The sequence below is a fragment of the Pimephales promelas genome, chromosome 18 (genome assembly GCF_988280905.1).
Source record: "Pimephales promelas chromosome 18, fPimPro1.hap1.1, whole genome shotgun sequence".
Taxonomy (NCBI): domain Eukaryota; kingdom Metazoa; phylum Chordata; class Actinopteri; order Cypriniformes; family Leuciscidae; genus Pimephales; species Pimephales promelas.
In genome coordinates this window covers 24844284-24869148 of record NC_142786.1, presented here as the reverse complement: position 1 = coordinate 24869148, position 24865 = coordinate 24844284, and the positions used below count along the sequence as shown (strand labels likewise).

General features: G+C 40.0%; 1 protein-coding gene across 1 annotated transcript in view; it reads left to right on the top strand.

Moving 5' to 3' along the window:
- dlgap3 (DLG associated protein 3) overlaps positions 1 to 24865 on the top strand; it is a 169112-nt gene that overhangs the window by 84624 nt on the left and 59623 nt on the right. The window contains exon 2 of the mRNA XM_039680683.2: positions 13666 to 13777. The gene's annotated coding sequence lies outside the window, so the exon portion shown is untranslated. The remainder of the gene's footprint in view (positions 1 to 13665; positions 13778 to 24865) is intronic.

Here is a 24865-nt window from a genome sequence, read left to right as displayed (position 1 = left end):
TGTTTGGCAGCCACTTCCACCTCTCCGGACAGCAACGGGACTGGCCAGTGGGCACACGGCCTCGGTTGTCTTCTCAAATAGGTCCACGAAGGCCTTCAGGTCAACTTGTGTACCCATCTTGGTCAGAGGCACATGAGAAGGGGTGGCATCCAGCTCAGGAACGGCTTGCGTTCCTCCTGCTTCACCTGGAAGAGGGCACTGAAGCGTTGCTCCTGTTCTTCCCTCATATCCAGGAACGCTTGATGATGTTCATGATGCAGGTCTGCGAGTGATTTAATGACGTCAGCAAATGGCGATCCTGGAAAGGACTGCACCCTTCCGGGTTTTGGCACCAATGTAACAAAGGTTATAGTTCTGGGAAGGAGGCGGGAAGGAACCGACAAACATTCAACATAAACTTTAATCCACACATAAACAACCAACAAAACTAAAGTAAAGTGGCAGACCCTCACCGACAACTACTGCATATAAACATAATAAAAGTCCTGGCCTGTTCTCTCGTCTTGCACTGTTGTTACTCTTCCTTTTAAGCTTGTGTAGCTCCTCTGTGAGACTTGAGACCGGTGTGATGGGCAGATGATGCTCACAAGCACTCGCGCCACTGGCCTCGCTCTGTTCCCATAGTTCTCGGCCCCGTCCTGCTTGCCACAACCCAACTAGTCATTTTTTAATGTGTCTTGAAAAAGGCGGTTGCTAAATGGACTACAGACATTGTCGGGGACACAGACATCTACTTACTAGTCCACTTTCATGGCCTTGTTGTGTTTATAACCGCATTCTTGCAAACTATTCTCTCACTTTTTCTGGGGAATTTAAAACATTTTTTATGAAGACTATAAGAGTTTTTGGAAGCTTGGTGGTGGTGACATTAAAGTCGAGCAACTGTAGTGTAGTTCGCATATAGTCTTAGTCGAATTTTATTATCTGGCGATTGTATTTAGACTTCAAAGTTGTATTAATTTGTGAAAATGATCTTAATGGAATAATGTGTAAGTATCTTAAACCTTTGTTTATCACAGGGCTCTCAGTTTGGTCTGCTTGATTGACATTTTAGAGTTAGATATTGTTCGCGATAATTCAAAAGCCAGTGGACAATTCCAATTGAGGTTTTGACCACTGTGATCCTAACTTCCAGACTGGCCTACAAAAAGAGTGCTGTCATCTCTGCAGCACTCTATAGTTAACCCAATGAAAATACTGTCAATATTTACTCACTCCAGTCACATTTTATATTGGTGTGTAGAAACAGCTGAAGAAGTGAATGTTTCTGCCACCTACTGAACTGGAGTGCTAGGTGGCATTCGCACATTGCTTAAATGTTGTGTTGTTTTTCATAGAGAACTATTGGAGCACTTGGCAAATGATCAGTGAGCCACATGTAGCTTGTGCTGTTACCCTTGGGTGCTTTATTATTAAGGATTAAAGTGATTCAAAATGTACTTCCAAACTTCTAAACTGACTGGATAGTCATTCAATCATCTAATTTTGTTTCAAACAGAAGAAATAACATTATACGGCACAGGTTATATGGGTGAGTAAGTTATGAGAAATAGCATTTTTGATTAAGCCATCCCTTTTAACCAAATGGACTTTCTTGGTGAACCAGTTTACTAAAAGACATTGCTAGTTGACCAGTTATTTTGCTGGGAAACAGTTTGGTTATGGTGGTCCACCAGCTAGACTATAGCATCAAACTAGCATGTACTAGAGAGGACCAGCCAGCGTTGTCCAGTAATTCATACTTTCTGGTCTTTTCAGCAGGGTCAGCTACGTATGTTCACAACTGGCTTTTGATAATGGCTCTCAATCTAAACCGTATTTCCTGTTGCATAGTGCACTGTTATGACACTGATTTTCCACTTGTTCTGCAGTGACCTACTAACCCCTCTCAATGTTGTAAGCCAAAGCTTGCTACTGCTTTGAGCACAAGTGTCACATTTCCGATAGTCTGTCACTAATGCCCACCCAATCAATTCATCAAAAAACCATCCACCGCACCCACACAAGGTCAGGCCACAAAAGAGTCTAGCACCTACAGTAACATTTGATGGGACATCTCAGCAAATATTTAAAAGCTAACGCTGATGAATTGCCATTGTTAATAGCTTGCAGTGTGTCAAATTCCCTGCACAGTCTGTGAAGAAGTGGAGAACATGATGAATGAATTCATTTATTTCCTGTCTTTATGCTGATGTGCAATTCTGGCTTTGTGATGCCTGAATTTTGTCTTGAGTCCGAGATTTGATCTTCCACTGGGTTGGGGTGCAGAAAATTATGTTTATCTTTGTGATAATTAGGTTTTTGAAAAAGAAAAAATACTGAGTTTATCCATGTGCTTGCTGCTGGAACTTGGGTGTATTAAGTGTGGAAAAAGTGAAATTTATAAATCGCTACTTTGTTGCTTAAATTGCCTGCTTATGATTGCAACACACCGGGAGGTCATTTTGAAGGCAGTTTCTTTGAATTCAAGATTTGATTGCTTTAGATTTCACTCTGCCAGACCATTTTTTTCACAATCATCTTAACCACAATAAAATGCAGCAGGAAAAGGAACACGCTTCAGCTGGGGCGAGAAAGTGATCGCAATTTGGCCCTCTTGGATGTGACATGATTTTGATTGGCAGGTTGCATAGATTTGACAACAAATGCGTTATTTTATGACAAATAAGCATGCATTAATACATTAATACATGCATTAATTACAGCTTATCTTTTTGGAAAACAATTGTAAAATGACTTTTACGTGTGATATCCAGTTTTAAGTTTGCCAAGAATCTGAGCTTGAAACAGCAAGGAAGATTGTAGACTTAACTTGTAGGAAGTGAGGAAATAAAAGACAAGGTAAGATTCATTGTCTTGATGAATCTCAAGTCCCAGTCTGTAGCAGTTTGGCAATGGCTGGCTATATTTTATCAGCTATCAATGCACGTGGAACAACAGCTTGATTGATTTTAATGGCAATGTTGCAGAACGCTGCATGCAGATAACCAGTACAACCTGGCCTAAATAGTTGAATTAAACAGTGTACAGTGTTATTTCTACTATTTATCAATCAAATGGACTACAGACAGTATACAGCTAGCACCGGAGAACAAATCAGTAAATATTTGTTTTGTTTTTGTCATCCGTTATGTTGTTTTGGTAAGAGTGCATCAACAGGGAATGAAGACGTTGTGTATGTTCGGTGATAGCTGCACATACCCTAATTCGGTTTTTAGTTTTCATGATAAAACGATCACACATGTACCATTTTAGTTTATCAATTATTATTATAATTGAATAAATATATAAATGTAACATAAATACACGTTAGAATCAATAGATAAAGCTATAAAATGACTACATGTAAGCTTAAAGTCGGCATGAAATCAAATTTAACAAATCTTCTTTTTATATATATATTTTTTTAAATCATATACCTATATAATCTTTAATCAAATACATACCCTTCCCTCCCCTCTCGAAACGACCTCTCCTCCATTTCGGTCACGTGGAATGGCGAAAGGGTGTGGCCAGATCCAATGAGGGTGCGGCTATCGGTGCACCGCCTCTCAGAGAATCCCATTCAAATCTGCCTCCATTTTGTTTGCAACGCCCGACCTCCAATGATCCAATCAATTATTTAAGCCAGACCTTCTCAGCCTTTGGGGAGGAAGGGACTCAGTTAGGAGTTAAGCTGTGATTGCGTTTGTGCAGTTAAAAGCACATTTCTTTGTTAGAATACACCTATACGCCTAGGCCTTCCTATCACCTCCCTTGGTCCCTCCCTAACGGCAAGCGTTACGACAAATGGCCTGAAGAATTAGTGCATGATTTAATTAGTCTAACTTAATCTGCACTATATTTGGAATGGGAGTACATGATATTGTCCAATTCCTGTAATACACTATGACTAAATGTGTGTAGACCCTCACTTCTAATTAACAGGTTTGGTTAGTCCAAATTTCAAGAAAAATCCTTAACATGCACGTAAAATGCACGGTTGTGGAGGTGGATACTTGTGGGCCATATAGTGTAACTATGGTATGTTTGTGAAAATTGTAGTAAAAATGTGAACTTTTATTATGGATGCACACATAATGTGCTGCATATTTGAGAAGTATGAGCACATGGTCATGATTATCATCTCGCAAAAACACATTCTTGCACACAAGGGTGATGTGAATGGGTCCTGAATATTGCCGTTCTGTGAAAATCTGCTCTCACGTGTGCCTGAGATCAAAGTAGCTCTGGTAGGAATGTTGATACATATTAATGGGCCTCTTTGTCAGGGCTGAGCTCTACAGACTTCAGCAAAGTGGCCTAAAATTGCAACATAATTGGGCCATCTATGAGTTTGAGGCTAAACATCCATTCCCTATCTCCCTAAAGACTCCCCATCTCTGTGTCTTTCTTTACAACCACTCTTAAGAGTTAATTTGGCATTACACCTCTGTTTTGGTACTTGAAGGGTCATTTTAATTTCACTTTGAATGATTTCAATTGGAAGTGCTTCACTGTCTTATTCAGACAAAGCGGTAAGCCTAATGAGAGATGTATTCAGAGCTGCCACAATGAATTTGATGGAAAATTTCAGGTTTCTGTTAATCATCCTTGTGTGTTTATGTCATGGCCATAAAATATGTCTTGTAGGACTTTTTTTTCTTAATATTAGTTCGGCCGTGTGTCCACCAAAGTGTTTTTAGCCAGCTGAAAACGGCAGACGCTCTGCTGAAGACGCTGAGCTTTGGACGCTTGAGAGCGTTTTGGCAGCACAGCGTTTTTTCTGTTGAGACGTTTCGTTGCATTGATACAGAATATCCGCAGAACAGTTTACTTTCGTTTTTTTTTTTTTTTTTGATTTTCAACTTGGCAGATAATTTGTTTCATACTAAAAATGTATTTTTCATCCATTTTGTTTGGTTAGCTGTGACAGTTGGCCGGTGAGGTAATAGCCCCACCCCTCCTCCACTGTGATTGGACGGCTGGGTAAAAAGTGACACCGAGCGCTGCGTTTTATCCAAAGTTGAACATTTTTCAACTCTCTGCGACCAGTAAGAAAACGTCGGGCGCTTGGGGCTTCAGTGTGAAAAAAACGCTCAGCGCCTCGTTACACTCATGACATTTAAAAAAACGCAGCACTCCCAATGAAAACAATTGAAAACATATGCCAGGCGCGTGGAAAAATGCTTTAGGCCTTATGGTTTGTTCACACCGAACGCGAATAGAGCGTCAAATACGGGTCTATCGCATCTAGTTAGACGCTTGAACATTCGCTCAAGTTCAAATTTTTCAACTTGCGCAGAAGACATTTGCGGCAAACACGTCGCCCAATCCCCGTCATTCACAACGCCCGGCTCGAATGATGCATCTATTCGCGTCTTTGCATTGACTTTGTATGTAATCTACTCGCACAAATAACTAAATTCGCGTTCGGTGTGAACACACCATTAGGCCGTGTGTCCACCAAAGTGTTTTTAGCTAGCTGAAAATGCCAGACGCTCTACTGAAGACGCCTAGCTGTGAGCGCTTGAGAGCGTTTTGGCAGCGCAGCGTTTTTTTTCGGTTGAGGCATTTCGTTGCTATGATACAGAATATCCGCAACACAGTTTAACTGATTTCACAGATAATTTGTTTCATACTAAACATTTATTTTTCATCCATTTTTTTTTTCGTTTAGCTGTGCCAGTTGAGGTCGTTGTACAGAAAGAATGTTGTTACAGTTGGTCGGTGAGGTGTTAGTCCCGCCCCTCCTGCACTGTGATTGGACGGCTGGTAAAAAGTGACAGTGATGAGCGCTGCGTATTTTCCAAAGTTGGAAATTTTTCAATTCCCGGCGACCACTAAAAAAATGCTGGGCGCTCGCCGCTACAGCGTGAACAAAACGCTCAGCGCCTCGTTACGCTCGTGGCGTTTAAAAAACGCGGAGTTCCCATTGAAAGCAATTGAAAAAGTACACCAGACGCGTGGAAAACCGCTTTGGTGGACACACAGCCTTATGCTACGTTCACACCGGACGCGAATAGGGCGTCAGGCGCGAATGATTTCAATGTTAAGTCAATGCAAAGACGCTTTACGCGCGTGAAAAATTCCTGCGGCGCGAATGAGGCGTGGAGCGCGGCGCGGAAGACGCGAATACGCCTCATTCGCGCGTCAAGTTGGCGCGAATGCCGCGAATTGAGCGTTGTGCATTCACGCGTTTGACGCGAATTCGCGTCTGCCGCCCGAGTTGAAAAATCTGAACTTTGGCGTGAATTCGCGCCGCGTTAACCAATCAGGAGCCTAGCTGCTTGCTCACGTGGTGAAGTGTCTGGATGCTTCAATAAATTATTTTGTTAATATGACTAAATGCATGGTGGGATTATGCACAACAAGCAAATGTTTCATCACTTAAAACATTATTTCTATATAGGAGACATGTTCATTTTTATTCATTCATCTAGAAATAGTATTAGGCTATGTTGTAAAGACAATCAACATATGTGCATAAATTCGTGTCTGGACGTGAGAGAGAGAAAAAAATCACAGGACAGGTTAATAACTTTTGAAGGCTGGCTCTATTTATCATCAAAACAAAAATAAATGACAGCTAGATTAGATGGATGAGGGCGAGGGTGATCCTCGCTCAGATGCGGGACAACAGGTCATCAAACTGGGCGCGTGACAGGCGGAAGTACCGCTGACAGCGGCCGTCATCCAGCGCAGCTCCTGGAGCGAGCAAATGGTGAAACTCGCCAAACGGTTCGGCTCCGAAGGGTCCGGTGGACACAAATATACGGCGACGATGATCCCCACGCCGCTGTTCTGCTCTCCAGAGTAAATACAGAGCGGTAACTCTCTTGATGAATGCTCGTTCGACATAAAAACAATGGCCGCCAACGGATTTTGATTCTGACGCGCGTAAATTTCGCTTCAAACTTTACGCGCGCCAGTTTCGCTCTTGACACGCGAATTAACACTAGTGGTCAAGCGTCAAACTAGACGCGTCAGGCGCGAATTTGACGCGTGATTCGCGTCCGGTGTGAACGTAGCATTACTCTTGTTGCACCTTGTCAGATTTGTAAGGCAGACTTTTTATCTCACAATTCTTACATTTTCCTTGTTTGCAAGTTATAGTAATGCATTGTATATCTATAAAATGATGTAGAGACACATATATGAGTAACACTGTTCTGTAGATTGACCCAGCAGTGAAGTAGGGAGATATACAGTAGTTTATGTTTGTGCTGTACTGGAGATTTGGCTGATTCTAGGAATTTAGTGAGCACGGCAAAACAAAGCATGAGAGATACGAGAAAGAAATTCAGATTCACAGACTGAGAAAATGGAGTGAGAGGTGAGATCGACACAGAACGGGACAGTGTAGGACAGTCTGGACTTGTTCCTGTCCACAGTTCGATGAAGAGGTGTTTAATGAGAACTCGGGGAGAGAAAAGGAGACAGTAATGGTGTGAAGGAGACAGCAAACCTGAAATTGAATGTGAAGTGTAAGGTAGAATGAGAGAGGAGTTTGGAATATAAAACTGGTTGTGCATTAAATATTCATTTTCCCCAGGTTTGGAAGAGCAGCGCGTTTCCCTCCAAAGCACATCGAAAAACTCAGCAAAGGGGTATAAACCCAAGGGGAAATGTAGATAGCTCACACCCATAAACCAGACAACACACACACACACCGAAAGAGGAAAAGTTAAATCTATTTTCTCTAATGAACTGCTATCCACAAGCATGAACATTTAAATCAGGACACACCTGCGTCCACAGGCTAAACACACTCATGCATCTCATTCATATATGCAAAGTACTTCACATGCTTTCTTCTCTCAAACTCATAATATTACATCACGGTAAGATCTTTAGCCAGTGGAGCAGAAATCTGCATCTGAGTGTGTGCTGTGCTCGAAATATGCACATTCCCCAGCTGTATAAGCAAAAACAGCTTTTGCCTTTTCAATTTACATCTGTATCCTCACACTTCAATAATGCATGTCTTCAGAGAGAAACAGAATAAACACTGTGCTCAGCCTCTTTTTCATCCTTTAACAATTTGTTTCATTTACAGTGAAATGCTTTGACCTTTTATTTTGGAAATTATTCAACCCTTTATAGTTAGGCTTGTGAATAGTTTTGTTTACGTCATTTTATACACTTATTACGTAGATAGTTTGAGTAAGTGTTTTTTTTTATATATATATAGATTAATTATTTTATACAAGAAGGACAAATTAAATTGATTCAAAGTTACAGAAGATCATGCAAATAAATGCTGTTTTTTTATCTTTCTATTCATCAAAAAAGAAAAATATTTTCAACATGTTTGCCTTGAAATTCATTTTGGATTTAGCTATTTCTGGCTTTCAAAACTGTTCAGCTGATTAAATCAAGGACAATTTTTGCAACATGTTTATTTCAATTTATGGTTCTTTAATTGTATTCACCAATGGTGACTGACTGTTGTAAAATTGAAGTCAATGTTATCATGTGATTGGCTTACAATGTGCACCTGATCCAATCTGAGCATTGACTATTACATTTTCTCAAATTATAGAGATGCGGAGATTACCTTCTCTTCTAGTAATGAAAGAATCTCTAGTACCAGAAATACTTAAATGACTCCTTTATCTCCTATAATGTAGTGATGAATAATTTCCACACTGGTTTGTCTTTTACCACAAAGTCCACCTTTTGCTGAAAGATGAAAGATTAATAAGGTCACGGGCAGGTTGAATCAAATATCACATCCCGGATGAACAATAACAGTTCCCAACCCCGGTGTCATCACCCCAACTCTCTAGTTCCCATCTATTGCCTGTGCAATGTGATATGTAATTCAACTAGAGCCATTCACTTTTATAATAAAAGATGGCCTATAGCAGCCCCAGTGTGGGTCAAGGAGATTGTCTGGCCCACATTAAATAGAAATCTGCTTTAATGTCATACATGAGGTGATATGGGAGATGACTTGAGCTGCATATGTCAGAAAGGTTCTTCTCCTACAGGTTCTGCATTAGCATAATAATAATGTTTTATTGATATATTTATACAAGGTGAAGTGGATGATGGTTGGCTGTGTATTTGGTACCAAGCCTGTGGAAATGCTAATGAAGGACCTGTAGGAGAAAAACCACCCAAAATGTGCCAATAAAATATTCCCCACAGCATTACACCACAAGCAGCAGCAGCCTAAACTGTTGACATAAGGATCTATCCATGCTTTCGTGTTTTTTATGCCAATTTCTGACCCTACCATCTGAATATTCCAGTAGAAATCGAGACTCTGATCATCAATTGTCGAATTGTGGTACTTAAGCATGAACTAGAAGCTTGATTCTGTGATTAGTGACTGATGAACTAAACCCCAATCTAATTCTCTTATTAAAAATCTAAATGATTTCTTTTCTTTGACTAGAGAACTTTTAGGAAACTTTGGAATATCCTCGTGCAAGATTGAATGCAACCAACACTTTTTTTGAGAGGCGATGATTCATTGGCATGTAGGTGATATGTTGTATCATATACTTTAATGCAACCAGCAAATTAATTTAGGTTGTCCCAACAAAGTGGATGATCAATCAGAAAGACAAGTTCAGAGAGGATACTAACAGTAATGTTAAAACCAATGCATGCCAAAACAGCATAAGTACTAAAAGAAATCTTAATATGTTGTTAAAATTGGTTTTCACATTATTTGGCATTTACTGGCAGGGTTGGGGAAAGTTACTGTGTTACAGTATTGGGTTTCTCCCTAAAACGTTACTAATGGTGTTACTTAGTTACTTTATATTTACCTTTTTTTTGTAAATTTTAAAATAATTTGTTACTCTACCAGTTATCTGATTACATAACTTGTACTTGTAATGTGTTACCCCCAACAACCCCCAGTAAAGTGTATGATGGACCATTTATCTTTAGCAAGAGTTTTGACCTGAACTTTTCCTGTTTCTACTTGGAAAACCAATACAACTATGACAAGACATTATACTGTAAAAACTACATCCTTTTGACTTGCTGCCGGCCAGCTGTGTTCCGATTTTCATCGGCAGACACTTACTGAAAATTAGTTGTTCAAGTCCCACCATGTACTATATATAGTGTATTCTCATAATACTGAATATTGAACATGAACACGATTCATTGTGTTGTGCAATAGAGTCAGCACTTCACCCATTTCCCCCTGCTCAGCCTTCTGGGAAATCCCTATAGGTTAGCTGACCCCTAATTAAAAATCCTGCAGTGACTCATTAGTTCCTCTCTGCTCTGTGAAATGAAAACGAGTCGAAACAGAGCAGAGCTATTGATCACATTAGCATACAGAGCCGCTGCGGCAGGTGACCCGAACTGATCGCTTCTCCCCGGCAGCAGCGGTCAGAGAGCAGGTGTGCAACCCACCTTGAGTGAATACTACATTAGTATGGGCACCTGTGCCATTTCTGCATTGGCTGTGGGTAAATGATGAAAGGACATTGGAAATACTCTGAAGTCAGAAGGACACTGGCATTTGGTGTCTATTTGGCCTCCCATTTCTCTCAGTTCTTTCTCTCTTATGTAAGAGGAGCACTAAATCTATGTCATTCCTAAAGCAGAACAGTAAATACATTCCTTTTATGATTTTGTTTGCTTTATTACATTACATATTTTCACTGAAAAACAAGACTAAACTACAGATACAAAACACTTTTGTTATAATATTTCCCTCTGTAATCATAACTTGATTACAAATACACATCTCAATGACTTATAGAACAGGTCAGCTGTATTTAATGCACATCCATATTTCAAGTCTTGTTTACCAATGGGGCAGATAAATGTCAATGTCTTTATGAAACTGAGACTAGGTAAGTGGTTCTGTGCTATTTATTGTTTCTCATTACCCAAACGGATCCGCTGATAGGCTAAATAGAATTAGGGATATATCGGTAGCTGTATTTAAAGCTGAGGCTGTAAAAGATTAGAAATCATCAGCAGATGTGTGCGATTTGGGAACCAAGGAATGCAAAAGGGAGCAGTTTGTCTTTTATCAACGTCTGCAACTTCTCAAAGTGTGAGGAAAGAAGGCCTTTGTTAAAAAAGAAATAATCAGGAAAAACGAGAAGAATAAGATGTTAATACAACATTATTGATGCAAAATACTGGCTCTTACAAACACTCAAGGGGACACAAGTGTTTCCTCAATTGGCTGCAAAGCCCTGTGCACAGACACACACTCACATCTCAAAGCAGAGCCAGCTTCTACACAAACATGCGCACAAACACATGAATACTTAATTGTTTTCCTTGAGTTTTGAGTTTATAATCATATTTAGAGTGAACTTGGTGGCAGCAGAAATGTCTGTGGTGACCTATATTCTCTGATTGCTGTTGCCTTTTTGGAACAATGGAGAAGTTGTGTTCTAATTATTCTGGCTCCAGCTGCATTCACAAATCAATGAGAGGAGTTTAGCTGTTAAAAGTTGTACTTCACTTCTCGCCTTTTGCACTTGTCTGTGATATTAGGGACGAATGTTCCCATTTTCCCAATTTTCCCATTAAATGAACAAATTTGTGATTAGAGTATAATGGACCTAAAGTCTGTTCTAAAAATCCAATCCGATCTCACGGCAATTCATATGCGAGGTGGCTAATGTGTATGAATTCATATGAATGGCCTACAGCTGACTACGCCACTACCCATCACTGCGGTTTAGACAAATTGTACAAATTTGTCAAACGTCAGTTGAGAAATGCGTACCTTTCATCTTAACATCATAATATACATCAAATACATAAGTCACCCGCTATATTGCTAAAGGTAGCAGATTTTTCATATCTACAAAAAAATATATATATACCAGGATAAACTGGCTTCTCTTGATATATACACTCACTAAAAGGATTTTTAGGAGCACCTGTTTAATTTCTAATTAATTCAATTATCTAATCAACCAATCACATGGCAGTTGCTTTAATGCATTTAGGGGTGTGGTCCTGGTCAAGACAATCTCTTGAACTCCAAACTGAATGTCTGAATGGGAAAGAAATGAGATTTAAGCAATTTTGAGCTTGGCATGAATGTTGGTGCCAGATGGGCCGGTCTGAGTATTTCACAATCTGCTTCACACACAACCATTTCTAGGGTTTACAAAGAATGGCGTGTAAAGGGAAAAACATCCAGTATGCGGCAGTCGTGTGGGCAAAAATGCCTTGTTGATGCTAGAGGTCAGAGGAGAATGGGCCGACTGATTCAAGCTGATAGAAGAGCAACTTTGACTGTAATAACCACTCATTACAAACGAGGTATGCAGCAAAGCATTTGTGAAGCCACAACACACACAACCTTGAGGTGTATGGGCTGCAACATCAGAAGTCCCCATCTCCACTACAAATAGGAAAAATAGGCTACAATTTGCAAGAGCTCAACAAAATTGGACAGTTGAAGACTGGAAAAATCTCGATTTCTGTTGAGACATTCAAATGATAGAGTCAGAATTTGGCGTAAATGGAATGAGAACATGGATCATGCCTTGTTACCACTGTGACCATGTCCATCCTTATATGGCCACCATGTACCCATCCTCTGTTGGCTACTTCCAGCAGGATAATGCACCATGTCACGAAGCTCGAATCATTTTAAATTGGTTTCCTGAACATGACAATGAGTTCACTGTACTAAAATGGCCCCCACAGCCACCAGATCTCAACCCAATAGAGCATCTTTGGGATGTGGTGGAACATGAGCTTCCTTGCCCTGGATGTGCATCCCACAAATCTCCATCAACTGCAACATTCTATCCTATCAATATGGGCCAACATTTCTAAAGAATGCTTTCAGCACCTTGTTGAATCAATGCCACATAGAATTAAGGCAGTTCTGAAGGTGAAAGGGGGTCAAACAGTATTAGTATGGTGTTCCTAATAATCCTTTAGGTGAGTGTATGTGTGTTTGTGTTTACACTTTTGGGAGAGATAAAACCATGTATGTCAAACTAATAGTAGTCAATGAACACTAAATTGGGTTAAGAGAATATATTTTTACATATCTTCACCTTTGATGTAGTATTTATAGCATATTAATTTCCAAAAATGTACCAGAAATGCCCAGCAGATTATAGTAGGGCTAAGGCTATATTTTTTTCTCTTCTCATCATCTTTGTCCTCTGTCATCATCTCTTTACTGATAAAATGTGAACCATTGTAGGCTACTTCTCATATTGCTGAGCCTTTTGTACATTGCTCGAAACCAATCAAAACGATGAGTGTAAACCTCAGAATCTGGTCTCAATGCCAACACTGTAATGAAGGTAAACAGTGAGCATGAGGTTCCCTCTAGAGTAGACTGCCTTGCATGGTTTCAGCTTTAGCCCATCACACATTTTCCAAACCGATATCTTGAAAATATTCATAGCCAATTAAACCCATGCTTATTTTTCCCTCTTGCTGTCTTTCTTTTCCAGCCCGGAACCTTTCACAGGCTGATTACCTTGCGTGTGGGAGAAAGTTTTTGTTCTTTGGATCTAGAAGCGGGACACATTACATCCTTGCCACATTATATAGCAATGTTAGCTTTGAAATGCTTTCAGTGAACAGTGTTTTCCCCTGACAGTGCATGAGTGAAAAAAATAAAAAATACAAACAAGCATGGATGTTTAGTCATTTCATCTGCTTGTTTCTATCTCTCTCACAGTCCCCGTTTCTCTCTTTTTCTCTCTTCAGTTTGCCGTGTGGAATCTGTGAGGGTTTGCAAACAACAAGAAGTGTGTGTGTCCATTGAAGAGACCGTTTCCCCTCTGCTGATAATGAAGCACCATTTCCAGATGAGGAGGCAGTGAGTATTTTATCTCTGACTGTAGCCACATGTGCATGGGGAGCCAATAATTCCAATGGTTCACCGTGTGTCTTTGAAAGCTGTCCCTCTGCGCCTCCGTGCAAAGCCGCTCTCAATTTCACTCTTCTATCAAGTGCCTGGCCAAGATTACACAAATGTCATTTTAATGCCCCCTAAAAACCTCACCTCAAAGGTTCCTGTGCTCTTTGAAACTGTTCTTTTCATTCCCACATGTTTGATGTGCGCATTTTTAAAAAGCTGCTAGACACATTGTAAGGGTCCATATTTATGGCTTGAGTGCACTATTTTTTTCTTTTTCTTTTTTTCTCAATATTTCCTTTTGAAACCGTAGGTTTGAGCAGGGTATCATGACGAGATAGGCAATAAAAATCACATCTGTAAACTCTAATTTGCTCAATTCTTGGTTGCAGGTGGTATTAGGGGGTGGGACATTCTCATTCTATTGTGGATCTGATTGGACAAAAAGGCGTGTAGTGCAGGATGCGTCATCAATATTTTAGATTTGTTTCATTACTAATTACTGTAGTAAGTTTAAATTAGTATAATGGCCAATGGTTAATTTTGTTACTAATTTGTTAATTATTAGTTTGTTTGTGATAAATGTTTGCATCACATAACGAGCTCCATCCAGAATGTATTACCTTTCTGACATTAAGATTGCTTGGGTAAGAGTCCTATGTAACAGGAGTCACTATAAAAGAGCTCCAAAACTTGTAGAAACAAGCTATAATGGCCAATGCATTTGCTTTTGCTGGTTTGGCGGTTTTCAAATATTATTTTCTGGTAATCAATATTTTATGATCAACCACCAGATTTAATTACAGCAATATGTACAACAACCGACGAAATAAAACATTCGCGTTCTTCATCTGTTTAAAACTGAATACCACATTTGTTTCATTTTAAAAGTGTCATAAAACTTGCAAAAAAAAAATTATCATTATTATTTATCATTTACAGGAATGTTTTTTCCAAAAAACCAAGGTTAAGCATATATAGTATATATAAAATATATAATATATACATATACACACTGTAATACTGTAGGAGGATGCTACAGAGCAAGATACTAGAACAACATTGTGAGGTGTCATTTTGTGGTTGTCCATCAGGGAACATTGATGTTGACAAAGGGTGTGCATTATTCAACCCTGACCTATCAATTATTCATGATGCTGACGTAATGGCACATTAGACCGCTGTTATGTTTCCTGAGAGGGGTCTTCAACTAAAGCTCATACCGAGTGATTTCAGTCCTGTGGTGCTTGAAGAGGTGTGATAAAGGTGCTCTTTAAATATGGCTATCCTGGCTCAAAACCACAGTCGTATGGATAACAGCTGAGGATTTGGCCCCAGTGAGGTTGAAAATTGGAATTACGTGAGTAGCCAATGTTTGAAACAATTTGCCAAGCCACAAGGGTGCATACAGTACGTCCCTTTCTCTGAATTTACTATTTCATTGAGGGAAAGTAACCAATACAAAGATAAGGAGATTAATATTTTGATCATTTTGTGTATAAATGTTCCAGTATTGCTTTCACGTTGCATCTCAAAGAAAAGTACAATACCAAATACACAGCATATGGAAACTGACATTTTGCTTATCTGCTTTTTTTACACATGCTTATTTCAATGATGTTTTAAAGCTGAAATATTTTAGTTAGATTTGTAACCTTCAGACTTCATAGCCTTCAGACCCAGGGCCTCATGCACAGAACTGCATACATTCAATCATAAAAGATTGTGCACACACAAAAGTTTCCATAGATTATACTTTAGTGCTTAAAAGCACTAAAAACTAGAAAATAGAGGATACAGGATAAACAGTGCTGATAAGAGAGATATTACACTGCATAAAGTATTTTCTTAATCAATATCTTTGTTTTTCTGTATTGCATTTTGAGGGGAAAAATATGTAAGCAAAATTGCATCCGATATTTAGACTAGTATATTTAGACCGATATAAATCTAGTGTAAGTGTATTGTACGCCTCATGGAAATTGTTTTTACTTTAAAATAATGATTCAGGTCACTAGTAGACCTAGCCTAGTTCCTACTGGGTGACTAGGCAACACTTGAGCAATTAGTGATGCATTATGACCATGTTCGGAGTAAGACAATTTCTCACTTTTCAGACAATGTTGTTGTCAGGGTGTGGTTCAGGCAGAGGAACGAGGAGTCCGGAATATCGGTAAAGATTACTTTTAATATACAAAATACAGGCTGGAAGACAGGAATACGGGCACCACACAGGCTAACATCAAACATTGACCGACAAAGACAGACTGAAGGAGGGAGAACTAAATACACAGAGGAATCAGGACTAATGAGGTGCAAACAGGTGAAACAGATGAGGGAGTGAGTTCAGGTGTGGAGACAAGAGGATCCTGGGAAGTGTAGTGCTGATGACAAGACAGACTGGCGCAGACGAAGGACTGTGACAGAACTCCCCCCTCCCGGTAGGCGTGACCTCACGCCGCAGAACAGAGGAAGGAGGGGGGACGATCTGAGGGCTGAGCGGGTCGTGGCCGGGGCGGAGCAGGCTGAGGGCGAGACCGGGGCGGAGCAGGCTGAGGGCGAGACCGGGGCGGAGCAAATGGAGGGAGGACTCCTGGTGGAGCCGAAGGAGACGGGGCTGACAACACCAGGGGGCCGACTGACAGGGGCGGAGCAAGTGAGAGAGGAGACCAGGGTGAAGCTAAGGGACTGACGACACGGGGTGATGATGATGAGGGACCATGGTGAGAACACAGGCTCAGGTGACCAAGGTGACGACAGGGGCACCGAGGGACACGGTGAGGACAGAGGGAGTGAGGGCTGACGGGTGACTGAAGGGAGTGAGGAGTCCAACTGAACCGGAGGGGTGACATAACGGGGCGGAGCCAGAGGAAGGAAGTCCATAGGTGAAGTGAGGATGACGAGGGAGCGAAGGGAATCCAGAGGGACGAGGGAGCCTGGCCGAGCTGGTGGACTGAGGGACCATGGAGGAGCTGAGGGAGGTAAGAGCCACGGGGGAGCCAATGGGACCGGGGGCCGAGGAAGTGTCCATGTGGAGGAGGCGGGAGGCGAAAACTTGGGATCCACTGACCAGGCTGGTTTCGGGGAGCTGAAGGGCAGGAGAGCAGATGGAGGACAGATGAGAGGAGGCGGGAGAGGGAGGCTGGACGGGATCCTGGTCTCTGGTGCAGGCTGGACGGTCTCTGGCTGGACGGTCTGGACGGTCTCTGGCTGGACGGTCTGGACGGTCTCTGGCTGGACGGTCTGGACTATCTCTGTGGGGCTGGACGGAACCAGCGATGATGAGGATTCAAGCTCGGCGGGGCTGGACGGAACCAGCGATGAGGGGAGTTCAGGCTCAGGAGGGCTGGACAGAACCAGCGATGAGGGGAGTTCAGGCTCAGAAAGGGCTGGACGGAACCAGCGAAGAGGAGAGCTCGGCTCGGGAGGGCTGGACGGAACCAGCGAAGAGGAGAGCTCGGGCTCGGCGAGGCTGATGATCATGGCTGGAGATGGTGGTTGAGCGGCGATGTCATCAGCCTCACCAACAGTGAAGGCTGAGCCGCTCAACCACAGCACATGGTCCAGGTACTGGGAGAACGATCCAGGAACAGCCGCCGCTGGAGCTCGCTGATACAGATGATCATCAAGACCGCCCCAAAAAACTGTCTTCAGGACTTCATCTGTCCAGCTTACCCCAACGGAAAGCTCCAGGAAGCTGGCGACATATTCCTCAATGGAGCCGCCATCTTGAAAACAATGAATCAGGCGATTAATTGGAGTTAGGTGATCCAGAGTGATCTTCATACTTAGGGTCGGTCAATCTGTCAGGGTGTGGTTCATTATCATGACATGACATATGTGAATATGAAGTTTTATGCATGTTTGTGACAACTGTCATTAAGTGTCATTCGCTCAGTTATGACATTTTTAATGGAAATATGACATTGTTTGAGATGTCTTTGTTATGACACCTTGCCATACCAATACATCATAACCTGTCAGTTTCTTTGTCATGAAAACTTGACATTACTAAGACAACACAACCTGTCATAAACACGACATAGCAGATTAATTATACAACTTAAGAAACATTAAACTGTCAAGTGGTTAGGCTTGACATTGACTTTTTAATGACAAATTCAATGTGTACCACTGTAGTTAATGTCAGGAAAAATATTCATGACACAGTTATAATGGCCTCATGACAGCCAATGTCAAAGCCAACCACATGACAGTTTAACTTAATTTATATCAAGTTGTCATGATAAAGACACTGACTGGTTATGATGTATTGGTTTATGTTAAGATGTCATAACAAATACATCTTAAACAATGTCATATTTGCATTCAGAATGTCATTATTGAGTAAAAAAGACACTCATATGACAGTTGTAATAAACATGCATAAACCCTATTTCATATTCAAGACATATGTCATGTCATGGTTATGAAGGTGTCATGTCAGTCGTATGCACATCCCTTCAAGTAATGTGTTACCCACTAATCTATCAATCAATTATACACTTATTGCTGTAGTGGTCTGGTTTGTAAATGTATCTTAGTTTATGGTACAAAAAGGAAAATAATCCAGCAACCAGGCCTCCTCAGGTAATCTGAAAGCGAGTAGCTGTTACTTTGAAATGTTGTTATAAATTCAAAGCATTACACTGTGTAGCTGTTTGATGTTGACATGTTTAAACCATGAGCAATAAGCCTATGAGTCTCCTAATATACGAGGAACAATTTGGAAAATTGCTGATCCATCACTGTATGCTCCATGTGACACACACACACACACACACACACACACACACACACACACACTCACTCACTCACACACTCACTCACAATCCTTCTTGCCATTTTATACTTAAAGGTGCTAAATGTAACTTTTTTTTAATGCCTGTGTGTGAAAGGGTTGTAATCACACATTATATTGATCCACTTGTCGGGTTTTGATATTACTTCTGAAGGCCAGTATTCCTATTTCTATGTGAAGTCTCTGGGTCGGATTTTCTGCAAAAGCCATCGGATGTGACATGCATGCACGCTCCCAAGCTTCTCTCCTTTTATACAGTCAATCATGCGACGGCACTGCAGCGAACAACATGTAATCTGATAACACCAAAAAACGACTTGCCTCCAGCACAACACACACTCAAACACAAACTCCACATGAATATAAAAAACAAAACGAAAACAAAAATCTCAGTATCTGCTGAAGTTCGTCGGGCAAAACGTGAATCGCATCGACTTGAAAACATGAATCAACGGATTCATGATGAAAACACGGATCAACGTCGGCAGAGCGTTTGAATTACGGAGAGACCTCCGCTATTTTTATTGAGATAAATTACAAGTTTTCAGATATGCTGAAATAATGGTAAACTGTAATGAAATAGCAAGGTAAACTACAACATATATGAGACTTAGAGAAAAGAAATATATGAGAAAAGTTGGTGATTTAGGATGTAACTTTTATTTTATGTATTAGATCTACTGTCTAATATCACTCATCCCACTACTATCATATTATAATACACATTTCCAGACACGTTCAGTACAGTAATGTTACATCCTACGATCTTACTGTTACACTGAAATAAGCATGAAGCATTAATTAAACATCAAGCTGATAAAAGCAGCCTATTAATGGGCCTATCAGTGGGAGCCTATCAGTGGGAGTTTCCAGCATGTTGTGTGATGCTTTCTCCGGTGTGTTGAAAGTCTCAGTGTGGCCGTGTACCGCGAGTGCTCGCTCTTGTGTTCGAGCACACGCAAGAGCACAAGCGCTCTTGTAAAAAAAGGTTGCAATCTGAAACATCACACATAGAGGCCGCTAAAAAATACATATAGCACCTTTAAGTTCTTTTTTAAAATTTCAAACATCTATAGTATCAACAACACAAATTATTAAGATGATATCAGCCAGACTGCAATTATATGAACCCGCTTACACATACTTATGTAACTTTTTATTGTCTGAATTGTGTTAGTTTTGCAATTTCGGTAGTGCATTCTGAAAAAAAAAGTAATAATAAAGCTGTTAATACATGAAAGAGTTTGGTCAAGAATTATTGAACTTGTCAAACATGGTCTGTGAATTACATTTTTGTGCCCATTTTCTCAGCTCATACTCATTGTGCCATTGTAATGAAAGAAAGCCAGTATATTTAGATTAGTTTCATACATTATGTGTAATTGAACCTTTTCAGAAATGTTCCACATTGTTGCACTGCAAGAATGCATTTATGTGTATGTTACACTGTAATACATCATTGAATGTGTGTGTGCGTATGTGTGTGCACTCAGAAGTTAATGTTAAATTGGTGTACTCCAATTGTTATGGCTTTACAGTTGTATTTGTAATCTTAATTATCAAAGTGCAGTGCCTTATTTTATATTTGTTGTGGTTATTGACTGCTGGCACCTCAGATAATTATACCAACCAAGTAAATTATGAATAAAAGCATGTGCTGTGAAGTACTACGGTATTAACTTCAGAAACATTATGGTTCTACTAGTCCAGCAGAATTTGGTTGGTGATCGTTGAAGGTGAAATTCAGGTTGATTTCAAACAGCTTCTGGATGGTACGCAACTTTAGATGTGAAATGTGTACATTGATCAAAAACTACAGTGTATCCTTAAGGATCCTGTAAAAATAGAACTTGGTGAATTATTAAAACTATACACTACCGTTCAAAAGTTTGGTCGGTAAGATTTTTGAAATGTTTTTGAAAGAAGTCTCTCACCAAGGCTGCATGCATTTGAGGGAAAAGTAGCCTACAGTGGAAACTATGGAAGCTTGTCCACCACTTAATAAAAAGGAAGGTAATTGAAACTTTTTATCTCATAATCTTGACTTTTTTTCTTGCAATTGCGAATTTACATCTCACAATTCTACTTTATTTGTCAGAATTGCACGATATAAACTCGTTGTTGACTTGTTAGGTCAGTTAGGCGGAGAGTAGATGGTCTTTAATGGCTGTTGGAACACATTCAACCACATGAGCGTTTACACTACGAGAGCAATCTGGTTGAATGCTTTTACGACTACACTTGGACGTGGTCGAAAGTGGACAAGCTCAAAATATTTTAGACCCCATCTGTTGTTTAGCATCATCCACTTCAATCAACCAAAACACATCTTAATACCAGGTGTAAACCGGGCCTTAGTTCAGGTGTTTCACTGCGCCTGAACTAATGAGCTGATAATATAAATCGTGTGTGTTAATTCTGCTCTTCAGACAACTCAACTTTTAATATTCATTTCAATAAACAGAATCCAATCACGCATAATTCAGTGTTTCACCTCATCTTCATGTGGATCATGATGAGTCATCCAAAGAAAACATCATGCTGATGAGTCTATGATGTAGGAGACCCACTCATAAACAAATAAGATTAGCTGCCTCTTCCTCTTAAGACCTTGACATCTGATGTTGCAACACATACAGGATGATGTATGGTGTATGATGGATTGCCGCAGATGTTCAGTATCTTGGTTAACTGAGTTCCTGGTACTAAATATTTTATGTGTTTTTGTTGCATAGTAAAAATTGTGGAAAGGTGGATGTTATCTTTCTTCCTCCTGGCTGAAAGGATCAGGCAGAGCAGAGTGTGGGGATAATCTTGAGATTGAGCGAAATCCAGAAATGGCAAAAATAGCCATAACTGGCGAGCGACCCAAGTGGATTCAAAGGACGGGGATACGAAATGCAGTTTACAAATACAAAAGTCTCGAAAGGCAGTTGTAAAGTTATTTGGGAAGTAGGTGTGTGGTAACTATGGTGAGAGTGATTAGAAGTCTGACCGACTGAAGCAAAGGTCATGTGAGGCATGACACATCACCTTTACCAAGGTGAAAGAGAAAAGGTTGGATGGTTCTTAAGACAACTGACCTCAGGCCCGAGAACAAATGTCATAAATATGTATCATATGATGCTTTATGGTTGCATTTAATATTCTATTTCTGTCTAAAACAACCAGAATTAATGCAAGACACACTGGGCTGTGAGAGATGAGTTTGGCTATTGTTTTTGATTAAATAATAGTTTCACTGTTTTTAATTTTAGCAGAAAAATATTGGGAACTGTACTTAACTTAAATGCTTGTCATTCCATCTTTGGCAAATACTGATAAGCCTCAAGTTCTGCATCATGTGATGACAACAAAAGATCAAATTGTTAGCATTGCAAACACTAGTCACGTATACCAAATAAATGTGCCATATAAATGACTGAAGCTGAAGCAGTTAATTAGCTAAAGAAGTTAATGATCTAAATAGTTTTCATTTAAATGAAGGTGTTATGCATTAATTGCATGCATTAAAAAGAGATGATGAACTAATGGTACTGGCTCACCTCGAGCTGCACAGGTCAGCAGGTAAGAGAGAGAGAGAGCAAGCAGCAAATTAGCTAATCATGTTATTGATTTATTCCTTATATTATTTTGTGGTCATACCATGATTAATACTTTAGATGTGCCAAATGAATTCTTAATTCATATAATAATACTAATAATGCATTGTTGTTGTTATTGTCAAAATGATAATAATCTGTTTGAGGGACAATTATCATTAAAAACCTAACTATTATCACTATTTTGACACAAAAACAAAAAAACAAAACACAATTAAAATAAATATATGGTATGACTGCTAAAAAAAAAAGTTATTGTTTAATGTAAATACATGAAGGGAGGTATTGGGGAAAAAAAGTCACCTGTCATAAGTTTATTACCACAAATTACAAAATAAAAATTCTGTCATCATTTACTCACACTCACGTTGTTCAAACCCTGTATACATTTATTTCTTCTGCTGAAACCACAAAATATATATTTTTAAGAATGTTTGTAACCAGACAGTTGAACATCGTAGGAATAAAATATTATGGAAGTCAATGGGAACCCTTTGTTCCTCAGATATGTCAGATTCTTAGACCCCATTTACACCTGATACTAACATCCATTTCAAATCACAAGTGGCTAGAACTAAATTCTGGCATATGGTGAAATATTAACATGACTGGATCACATGATGCTTTCTAGAGGTAGTCGAAAACGCATGTGACAGCACTGGAACATTGATGCTGATGCGTCCCACTAATGTCATGAAATTGGAGAACTTTCTTTTCAAATCTGATCAGTCACAGAAGCTGCATTTAAGAAGCTACATAATAATTAGATGTAAATTAGGTAGTGTACTGTTTCAGGTGACCACTTCTGGTTAGGTCTCATGGTCTAAAGTGATAGCCTGATTTTTTAACGTATTGTGTTACTCCTTTCATTTTGCGTCATTTTCCAAACAGAGAATTCTCTTTCTCTAATGCTTTTCTCATATTAAATTCTGTGTGAGGTGTTACAGGGTGAACGCATGAGCCACCACAGACTCATACCAGTGTCATAATGTGTGTGTTTTTGGGGACATGACATCCCACAGGCAGAATGGACACTTACACTGATGGGCGGTTAAAGGAATGCATTGGTAAAACTCAGAAATGCTTGCCTGTACACTGAAGCCTGGGACGAAGTGTTTCTTTTTGTGTGTCTTTTGGGGATGCACATTCTATCAAGAAATCTTTCTTCTCGACATCCGTCTCTCATTAGCCACACACATATGTCTGTGCTCCATGTAGGGGGTAGTGATTGATGTAGATAAGGTATCAGCTATCTGTTTCATACAGTGTAGTTGTTTGCTGTCTTAATTGGCTCATTTGTAACCTTATGAAGCAGACTGGAGGCATGAAGCTTAGATACATGGTAGAATGCAAATAAATCTGTCTAGGGAACAGTGGATCTCTCTGTCTGATGCCTTCCTCTTCTTCTTCACACTGCACTTAGCCCTGAGTTAACCCCCAGTTTAAGGCCACTAAAGTCACCATGAAATAAGACCATTCTTGTTGTTATAGAATATTGCAGTGCAAATGATTTATCCTTGCACATCATTATTTTTATTTATTATTATGCCCCACCCTGTAATCATTAACCCTCATGCACTGTTCGATTTAAAAGCCTGTATGGTCTGGGTCAAAATGAACACAATTCATCCAAAAACACACTATGGATCATACAATAGTATACATAAATCAGGTACAAACAATTTTCTAGTTGCGCCAAGCTCTTTTATTTATTAGTTTATCTGGAAGAAACTTAAAATCTCAAACAGCAGGAAAAGTCACAGGGGCCTTTGTGTAATGAGGGTCCTTGGAATCAAAATGGTTGCAAGCCACTGGTTTTGAATGACAAAAGGTTAATTATGTGAAGTGTGAAAAGTCTATGTATGTGCCTTTTTTCTATTATTTGCTGGAGAACCAATGCAGAGAGAGGAGTAGAGGCAGAGGGAGAAGGATGTCTTCAATGAAGATGGCTTCAGGATTTAGCATTAAGCTTTGTATTAGTAAAAAAAAACCTGTAGTATTCTCGAATTACCATGGTTTCCACCCTCATATCGCCCTGAGACGAGAGATTTATGTATTTGTTGTCTGGAAAAAATCCTCCGATGACGCAAAAAAAAAAAAAAAAAGTAATTTTGCATCATCTGAGGATTTTTTGGCTAGAGGCTAAAGACTACAGTCAGTAGTAGGGGCTGTCCCACATATTTTCAACCCGCCCATAGAGGGTGGGGTCTCACTCACAGAATGTACACACAGTGTCGGACATCTTTTTTTGGAAGCTAAGCTAGCAGGCTCTTGTTCTGTGGAGAAAGCTGAGTAGTAGGGGTTACCATCCTCTTTTTCCTGGACATGTCCGGCCTTCGATGTCCGGGATTCAGCTTTTGCTTTCTGTAGTCGTTATTCATTGTTTACATGCACACCTTTTGTTTCAATCTAACTGAATTCATTCCGATTGGTGAATCTGAATGTAGTGTTTACATGAACAAGTGATCGGTTGATGTGTGTTTTAACATTGCTAAGAAAATTCTCGCTCCTCCGTGAGAGATACGAGACCAGTGCGCCTCACAGGTGTCGCTCATCGGTAATCACGCCACCGGCCTCGCGCCATTCTCCCGCGACCCTCGGTCTCGTCCTGCTCGCCACAGTAAACTTGATGAATGGCGACTGTAG